General features: G+C 46.2%; 1 pseudogene; it reads left to right on the forward strand.

Moving 5' to 3' along the window:
• The first annotated feature begins 3,358 nt into the window (after positions 1-3,358).
• On the forward strand, positions 3,359-4,228 carry LOC106991017 (ubiquitin-ribosomal protein eS31 fusion protein-like; annotated as a pseudogene).
• The last annotated feature ends 2,630 nt before the right edge of the window (positions 4,229-6,858 follow it).

A 6,858-nucleotide genomic window follows, 5' to 3' on the forward strand; every position in this document is an offset into this window, starting at 1 on the left:
TTGAAACAAAATGGTTTAATTTGTATGCTTAAAAGATCAGTCTGGAGCATATGATCCAGGAGCTCTGCTTATGGGTATGTAACTCAAAGAATAGGTTTTTCCTGGTGGCTCAGCGGTAAAGAATCTGCCTGCAGTGTAGGAGACATAGGAGATGTGGGTTTGATCCCTGGGTGGGGAAAATCCCCTAGAGGAGGAAATGGCTACCCATTCCAATGCTTTTGCCTGGGAAGTCCCATAGATAGAGGAATCTGGTGGGCTACAGTCAATGGGGTCACGAAAGAGTTAGACACGACTTAGAGACTAAACAACAACAAGATCAAAGAACTGAAAGCAGAGACTTGAATAAATATTTGTACACCCATATTCATAGTAACATTATTCACAGTAGCCAAGTCATGAAAACAACTCAAGTGTCCATCAAGAGATGAATAAGTAGGGACTTCCCTGGTGGTCCAGTGGTTAAGACACAGAGCTGCCAATGTAAGGGGCATGGGTTTGACCCCTGGTCAGGGAGCTAAGATACCACATGCTGTGCAGCATGGCCAAAAGACAATAATAATAATAATTTTTTAAAAAAAGACCCCATAAAAGAGATGAACAGTAAACAACTGGTATATCCATACATTATCCAGGCTCAAAAAGAAAAGAAATTTTGACTTTTGCTACAACATGAATAAATTCTTGAAGATATTACTCTGAGTGAAAGAGCCAGACACAAAAGGACAAACACCATATGATTCCACTTAGATGAGGTACTTAGAATAGCAAATTTATAGAGACAGAAAGAGACAGGTGGTTGCACGGGCTCAGGGAGAGGGGGTGGAATGGGGAATTAATTAATGGGTAGAGAACTTTCAGTTTGGGATGATGAAAATTCTGCGGAGGCAGATGGTAGTGATAGTTACACAAGACTGTGGAGGCACTTAATGTCATTGAACTGGACGCTTGAAAATGATTAAAAGGGCAAATTTTATGTTATGTGTATTTTAACACAAATTTTATGTTATTATTTTTTTGTTTTGGCTGCACTGGGTCTTTGCTGCCACAAGCAGGGGCTTCTCTCTCACTGTGATGCGTGATCTCAGTTGCCCCACGGCAAGTGGGATCCTCGTTCCCCAACCAGGGATCAAACCTGAGTCCCCTGTGTTGGAAGGCAGATACTTAACTGCTGGTGGGGAGTGGTTAAAATCACAAGTTTTAGAAACCAGTCTGGTTGCAGCTCAAGAGGAGGGAGCAGACGGGAAGAAAGTGGGCAGGCAGCCCAGACCACTTCCCCATCTCTCTGAACGGTACCAGGCTGGCTCCAGGTTTCCCACTCCAAAACCTTCCCGAAACCCAGTGCCATAGACACTGAGCCTGGGTCCAAGGCTCCCCGCATAGGGATCACACTGAGACCTGGCCTTTGGTGTTGCATTGTTGTGGTGGGAGGCTGTGGGGAGGTTCGGGGCGGGGCGGGGGGGGGGGGGGGAAGGGGCGTGGCCTGAGCCACCAGCTGCTGCTCAGACCCCTCACAGCCTCCTAGGAATTCCTTCTTCGGCCCATGGAGCTGCCTGGGCAGGCCCGCATTCGGGAATCACCCTGCCTTGAAAAAAAAAGGTGAGCGAGTAAGAAAAGCAGAACAATTAAAATCTTAGTGTATGAATAATTACATTTTAAAAATCCCCACATTTTTTTTACATCAAAAAGAATTCTGTAATCTGAGGTTTAATTTGCAGATTTAGTGGCATTTGGCAGGTTAAAAGTAGGTGCTATGAAGTGAGTAAGCATGGGATTTGGGGCTGGAAGCAAAGAATGAGAGAATCTGCTGGGCCAGAAATCCTGGCTTTGAGCTGCCTCAGAGATTTTCGGCCTAACTTCCTCTGCCCATAGCCACCCTGGACTACATCCTCTTGGGAGAGGAAGGTAGAGAACAGAGGAGGAGAGGAATGAAGCCCTCTAGGCCCCTTCCTTCTTCTAAAGAGCTTTATTGTATGTTTATTTTTTTTTAAATAATTATTTGTTCGTTGCAAAAAAAAAGGAAAGAAAATTCTGGACTTCCCTGGTGGTCCAGTGGTTAAGAATCTGCTTGCCAATGCCAGGGACACAGGTTCAATCCCTGGTCTGGGAAGATTCCTCATGCTGCAGAGCGACTAAGTCCATGTGCCACAACTCTTGAGCCCGTATGCTGCCACCACTGAAGCTCAGGCACCCTAGAGTCCATGCTCCTCAACAAGAGAAGCCATTGCAATGAGAAGCCTGTGAGCTACAACTAGAGAACACCCAGGTGCAGCAATTTAAATAAATTTTAAAAAATTTGGGAAATATAGGGGAAAAAAAAGCAAAGATCACCTGTAGTTTCACTGTCTGAAGGTAGCAAGAGTATATTTTCCTCTTCTCTAAGATAGTGTGAAAAGACCAGGGAAGCCTGGTGTGGTGCAATTCATGGGATCGCAGAATCAGACATGACTTAGCAGCTGAACAAAAACAATGTGGGGAAAAATCCTTTGGTCAACTGGATTGGGCTTCACGAGGTGCATGCCTATTATCCTCACCCCTCTCTACTTGTTCTTTCTCTCTTCTCTTCTGGAAGTCTCCCTTTTTTTTTCTTCCCAGTGAAAACCCAAACAAAACAGGAGCCTTGACATACGAAAGTCAGGTAGGAAGACTTGGGTTCAAGAACCTTTCCAACAGAGGTGCTAGAGGAGCAGCCTAAAGGAAGGGGCTCCAAGCTGGCGATCCTGCTTAGGGGAGGGTTGCAGCTGGGTGGCCAACAGAAGGGTTATTCTAGGGTGGCCTTTTCAGAGGAAGGGAAGGGAAAGATGCAGGCAAGGGTGGTATTTATCCTCTGTATCAGCTAGTCATTGGTCATAGGCTAGCCCCAGAAAGAGGGAAATTGGTGAGGTGATGCCCTTTCACTGAGATAGTTTCTGCTTAAGCTTAGGGTTCAGGGTTGTCTGCAGCAGAGCTCCCAACAGCTGGGGTGTAGCCTATATGCCCTTCAGTGCTGCAGGGTGTGTGTATGAGAGAAACAGTGACAGCCAGACAGCCAGGGTGACAGACTGGATTGCTGGAGCTCCCCAAGGCCAACGTCTAGAAGCAGTACAAGGCAGAGAGCAAATGTCTGGGCACCAAGGAGGAAAAGGGGGATAGGATGAGATGGGAGATTGAGAACGAATGATGCTGTGTATAAAACAGACAACTAATGAGAACCTACTGGAGAGGCAGGGATCTCTACTCAATGCATTGTTGTGGCCTGAATGGGAAGGAAATCCCCACAGAGGGGATAATGTGAACCTACAGCTGATTTGCTTTGCTGTAAGCAGAAACTAACACAAGATTGTGAGGCAACTATGTGTTGTATTGTGCTTAGTCTCTCGGTCATGTCTGACTCTTTGTGACCCCGTGGACTGTAGCCCTCCAGGCTCCTCTGTCCATGGGGATTCTCCAGCCAAGAATACTGGAGGCGGTAGCCTATCCCTGCTCCAGGGGGACTTCTCAACCCAGGAATCCAACCAGGGTCTCCTGCATTGCAGGCGGATTCTTTACCATCTGAGCTACCTGGGAAGCCCTAAAGCAACTATACTCTAATTTAAAAAAAAAAAAAAAAAAAAAAACATAAAAAATTCCAAACAGTACAAGACAGTTACCCCCTGGAGAAACCTTACCAGTGGCCTCTGTGAAGACAAATGCAGCAAGGAGACACTAGCTGGGTTGTCCTGAAGCTCACATGGAGAGGAAGAAAGCCACTTTAGGATACACCATCTGCGGTGGAACTGCCACCATGATGCAGATTTTTGTGAAAACCCTGACAGGGAAGAGCATCTCTCAAGGTCAAGCCCTTGGATACAATAGAAAATGTAAAGGCCAAGATCCAGGATAAGGAAGGTGTTCCTCCTGACCAGCAAAGACTGATCGTTGCTGGCAAGCAACTGGAAGATGGATGTCTTTGATCAACTACAACATTCAAAAGGAGTCCACTCTTCATCTTGTGCTGAGACGTCGTGGTGGAGCTAAGAGAAGGAAGAAGTCTCATGGCACTCCCAAAAAGAACAGGCATAAGAGAAAAAAGGTTGAGCTGGCTGTCCTGAAATACTATAAGGTGGAGGAGAATGGCAGAATCAATTGCCTTCACTGGGAGTGTCCTTCAGATGAATAATGTGCTGAAGCTTTTATGACCAGTCACTTTGACAGACACTATTATGGCAAATGTTGTCTGACCTATTGTTTCAACAAACCAGAAGACAAGTAATTGCATACAGGTTAATAAAATACATGAATAATGAACTAACAAAACAAAACAGAGAGGAGCAAAGCCAGGGGCAATCTGGCAGTTTGGCAGAATAGGACAGGCAGTTTTAAAGAGACATGAAGGCAAAATCCAGAGCGCTAACGAAACAAGGCCTTCCCGAGGAAGCCAAAGCTGCCAGCCCCACAGCCTGGAGTTCCTTCATGGTCCAGTGGTTAAGAATTCAGCTGCCAGTGCAGGGGACATGGGTTCAATCCCTGGTCTGGGAAGATTCCATACGCAGTGAGGCAACAAAGCCTGGGTGCCGAAACTACTGAAGCCCACGCACCCTGGAGCCCATGCTCCACAACAATAGAAGCCACTGCAACGAGAAACCCTCGCTCCAAAACTAGAGAGTATCCCCTGCTCTCCATAGCTAGAGAAAGCCCGCACACAGCAATGAAGACCCAGCACAGTCAAAAATAAATAAATAAAAGACAAATGGATTTTTAAAAAACACTTGAGAAAAGTCTGTTGTTGAATACCAAACACCAGTGGAGGCTGTGTTACAATTAGGTAAAGTTTCCTGTCATCCTTCAATAAGGTTCAGCATTTTTGAAAAACATATTATCACATGCTATTATCAATGGCACCTATGTAAATGCGTCCAGTTGTTTTTTTTTTAAGTAGATATATTAGAAAAACAAAAAACAAAAAAGATTCAGGGAACTTCTCTATTGATAGTTATTAAGGGTCCAGTGATTTGAGCCATGGTGAGGCTAACTCTCCCAAGCAAAGAATAACTTGTTCCATCTCGAATTCCTATTACTGAGAAAGAAATGTAACGCTTGGCAGACTTTGGGTTTTAGAAGTTACATTTGGCAGACTTCTTTGGGTTTTGGAGGCTACATATTCTATACTTGGGAATCCTGCTAAGATCCATTTATCAGGAAATAGAGAAAGCTGATAGTTTTGAGTGGTGTGGTACATGCATGCTAAGTCTGACTCTGCGACCCTATGAACTGTAGCCCACCAGTCTCCTCTGTGGGATTCTCCAGGCAGGAATATTGGAATGGGTTGTCATGCCCTCCTCCAGGGGATCTTCCTGGCCCAGGGATGGAACCTGTGTCTCTTATGTCTCCTACATCAGCGGGTGAGTTCTTTACCAACAGCACCATGTGGGAAGCCCTAGTTTTGAGTGGGGCCCAGAGCAAAAGCAGTTCTCCAGCAGCTCCAGATTATAGCACAGGTAGCCTTGCTCCCTGGTTTGTACAACCTGGGAGATCACACAGCATCAGACTTGTCTGTGGTAGAGATGCCAGGTCGATCTTCTGTACATCCCAGTAAGAGTGACAACACAACACGAGGCCTCAGGAAACAGGTAGAGGATTTGCAGCATAGAACTATGTACTTTTATTGCAAAAACAACTCCTAAAAAAACAAAACAAAACAAAACAACTCCTGACCTATACCTGGGTTCTTGTAGAAATACGGCCTCTGACCGTGGGAAGTCAAGTGGCCATGCGGTCAGGAGCTGGATACCGAAAGGGCCAACAAGTTATAGGCTTGGGGAGGAGGCAGCAGAAGTCTATCATATAATGAAAGTGCTGCTTCGGGGATTGGGCTTTAGTGGGCTGAGGAGACAAGCGGATGGCCTGGACATCCACACCATTTCCTGCTACTGCTCTAAAGCACCTCCTTAGTTCACATCTGTGATCTTATCTAAGGAGGAAATGCTCCTTATGACCACCTGACAGACAAAGCAGAAAAAGAGCCCAGTGTGGATCACAGATGGGTCAACTGAGGGATAGCTATCGGCCCAAAGCGGACTGTAGGGTACACTATGGCCTCTCTCAGGGGTGGCCTTGAATGGGAATGGTAAGACCTACCAATGGACACTTGATCATCCTCTGTGAGACAGAGAAGTTGCCTGAGGAAAGTGTCAGCAGAGACTCCTGGTGTTTGTGCTGTTTTCTCAGTCGTGTCTGACTCTTTGTGGCCCCACAGACTGTATTCTGCCAAGCTCTTCTGCCCATAAAATTTTCCGGGCAAAAATCACCAAAGCCATTTCCTTTTCCAGGAGATCTTCTTGACCCAGGGATCAAACACATGTCTCTCTCTTGTGCCTCTTGCATCGGCAGGTGGATTCTTCACCACTAGCACCACCTGGGAAGCTCTAATAGACTCCTGGGCTGTGGTCAGCGGCTTGGATGGTTTGTCAAGGGCCTGGAAAAGCAAAACTGGAAGCTGAAGGAGAAGTAAGCTTGGAGAGGAGCCCTGTAGATAGACCTCTGGGAGTGGTCGCTAAGCGTGAGAATCTTTGTATTGACCATTAGAGAACATTCTCTGCAGAAGGAGATGAACAACTGAGTGCTTAGGACTTCAGCCAATAGCTGTCAGCCCACTTCTGTTCTCATCCTCCCCGGTGTTTGCACACTGGCTCCTGAGCAGAGTAACCCTGGTGGCAGAGAGGAGATCATGCATGGACCCAGTAGCATGGACTTCAGCACACCGAGCAGTTCCCTACTCTCCATAAATAGCTTTGTGATCTACATCCAATCCAGCCTCTGGATCCGAATACTGGTTTACAGAGAATACAGAAAAGGGAGGAGAGAAAAACACTAAATCGCACCAGAAGGATGCAATCAACAAAA

Source organism: Ovis aries, chromosome 3 (assembly GCF_016772045.2).
Source record: "Ovis aries strain OAR_USU_Benz2616 breed Rambouillet chromosome 3, ARS-UI_Ramb_v3.0, whole genome shotgun sequence".
Classification (NCBI taxonomy): Eukaryota; Metazoa; Chordata; class Mammalia; order Artiodactyla; family Bovidae; genus Ovis; species Ovis aries.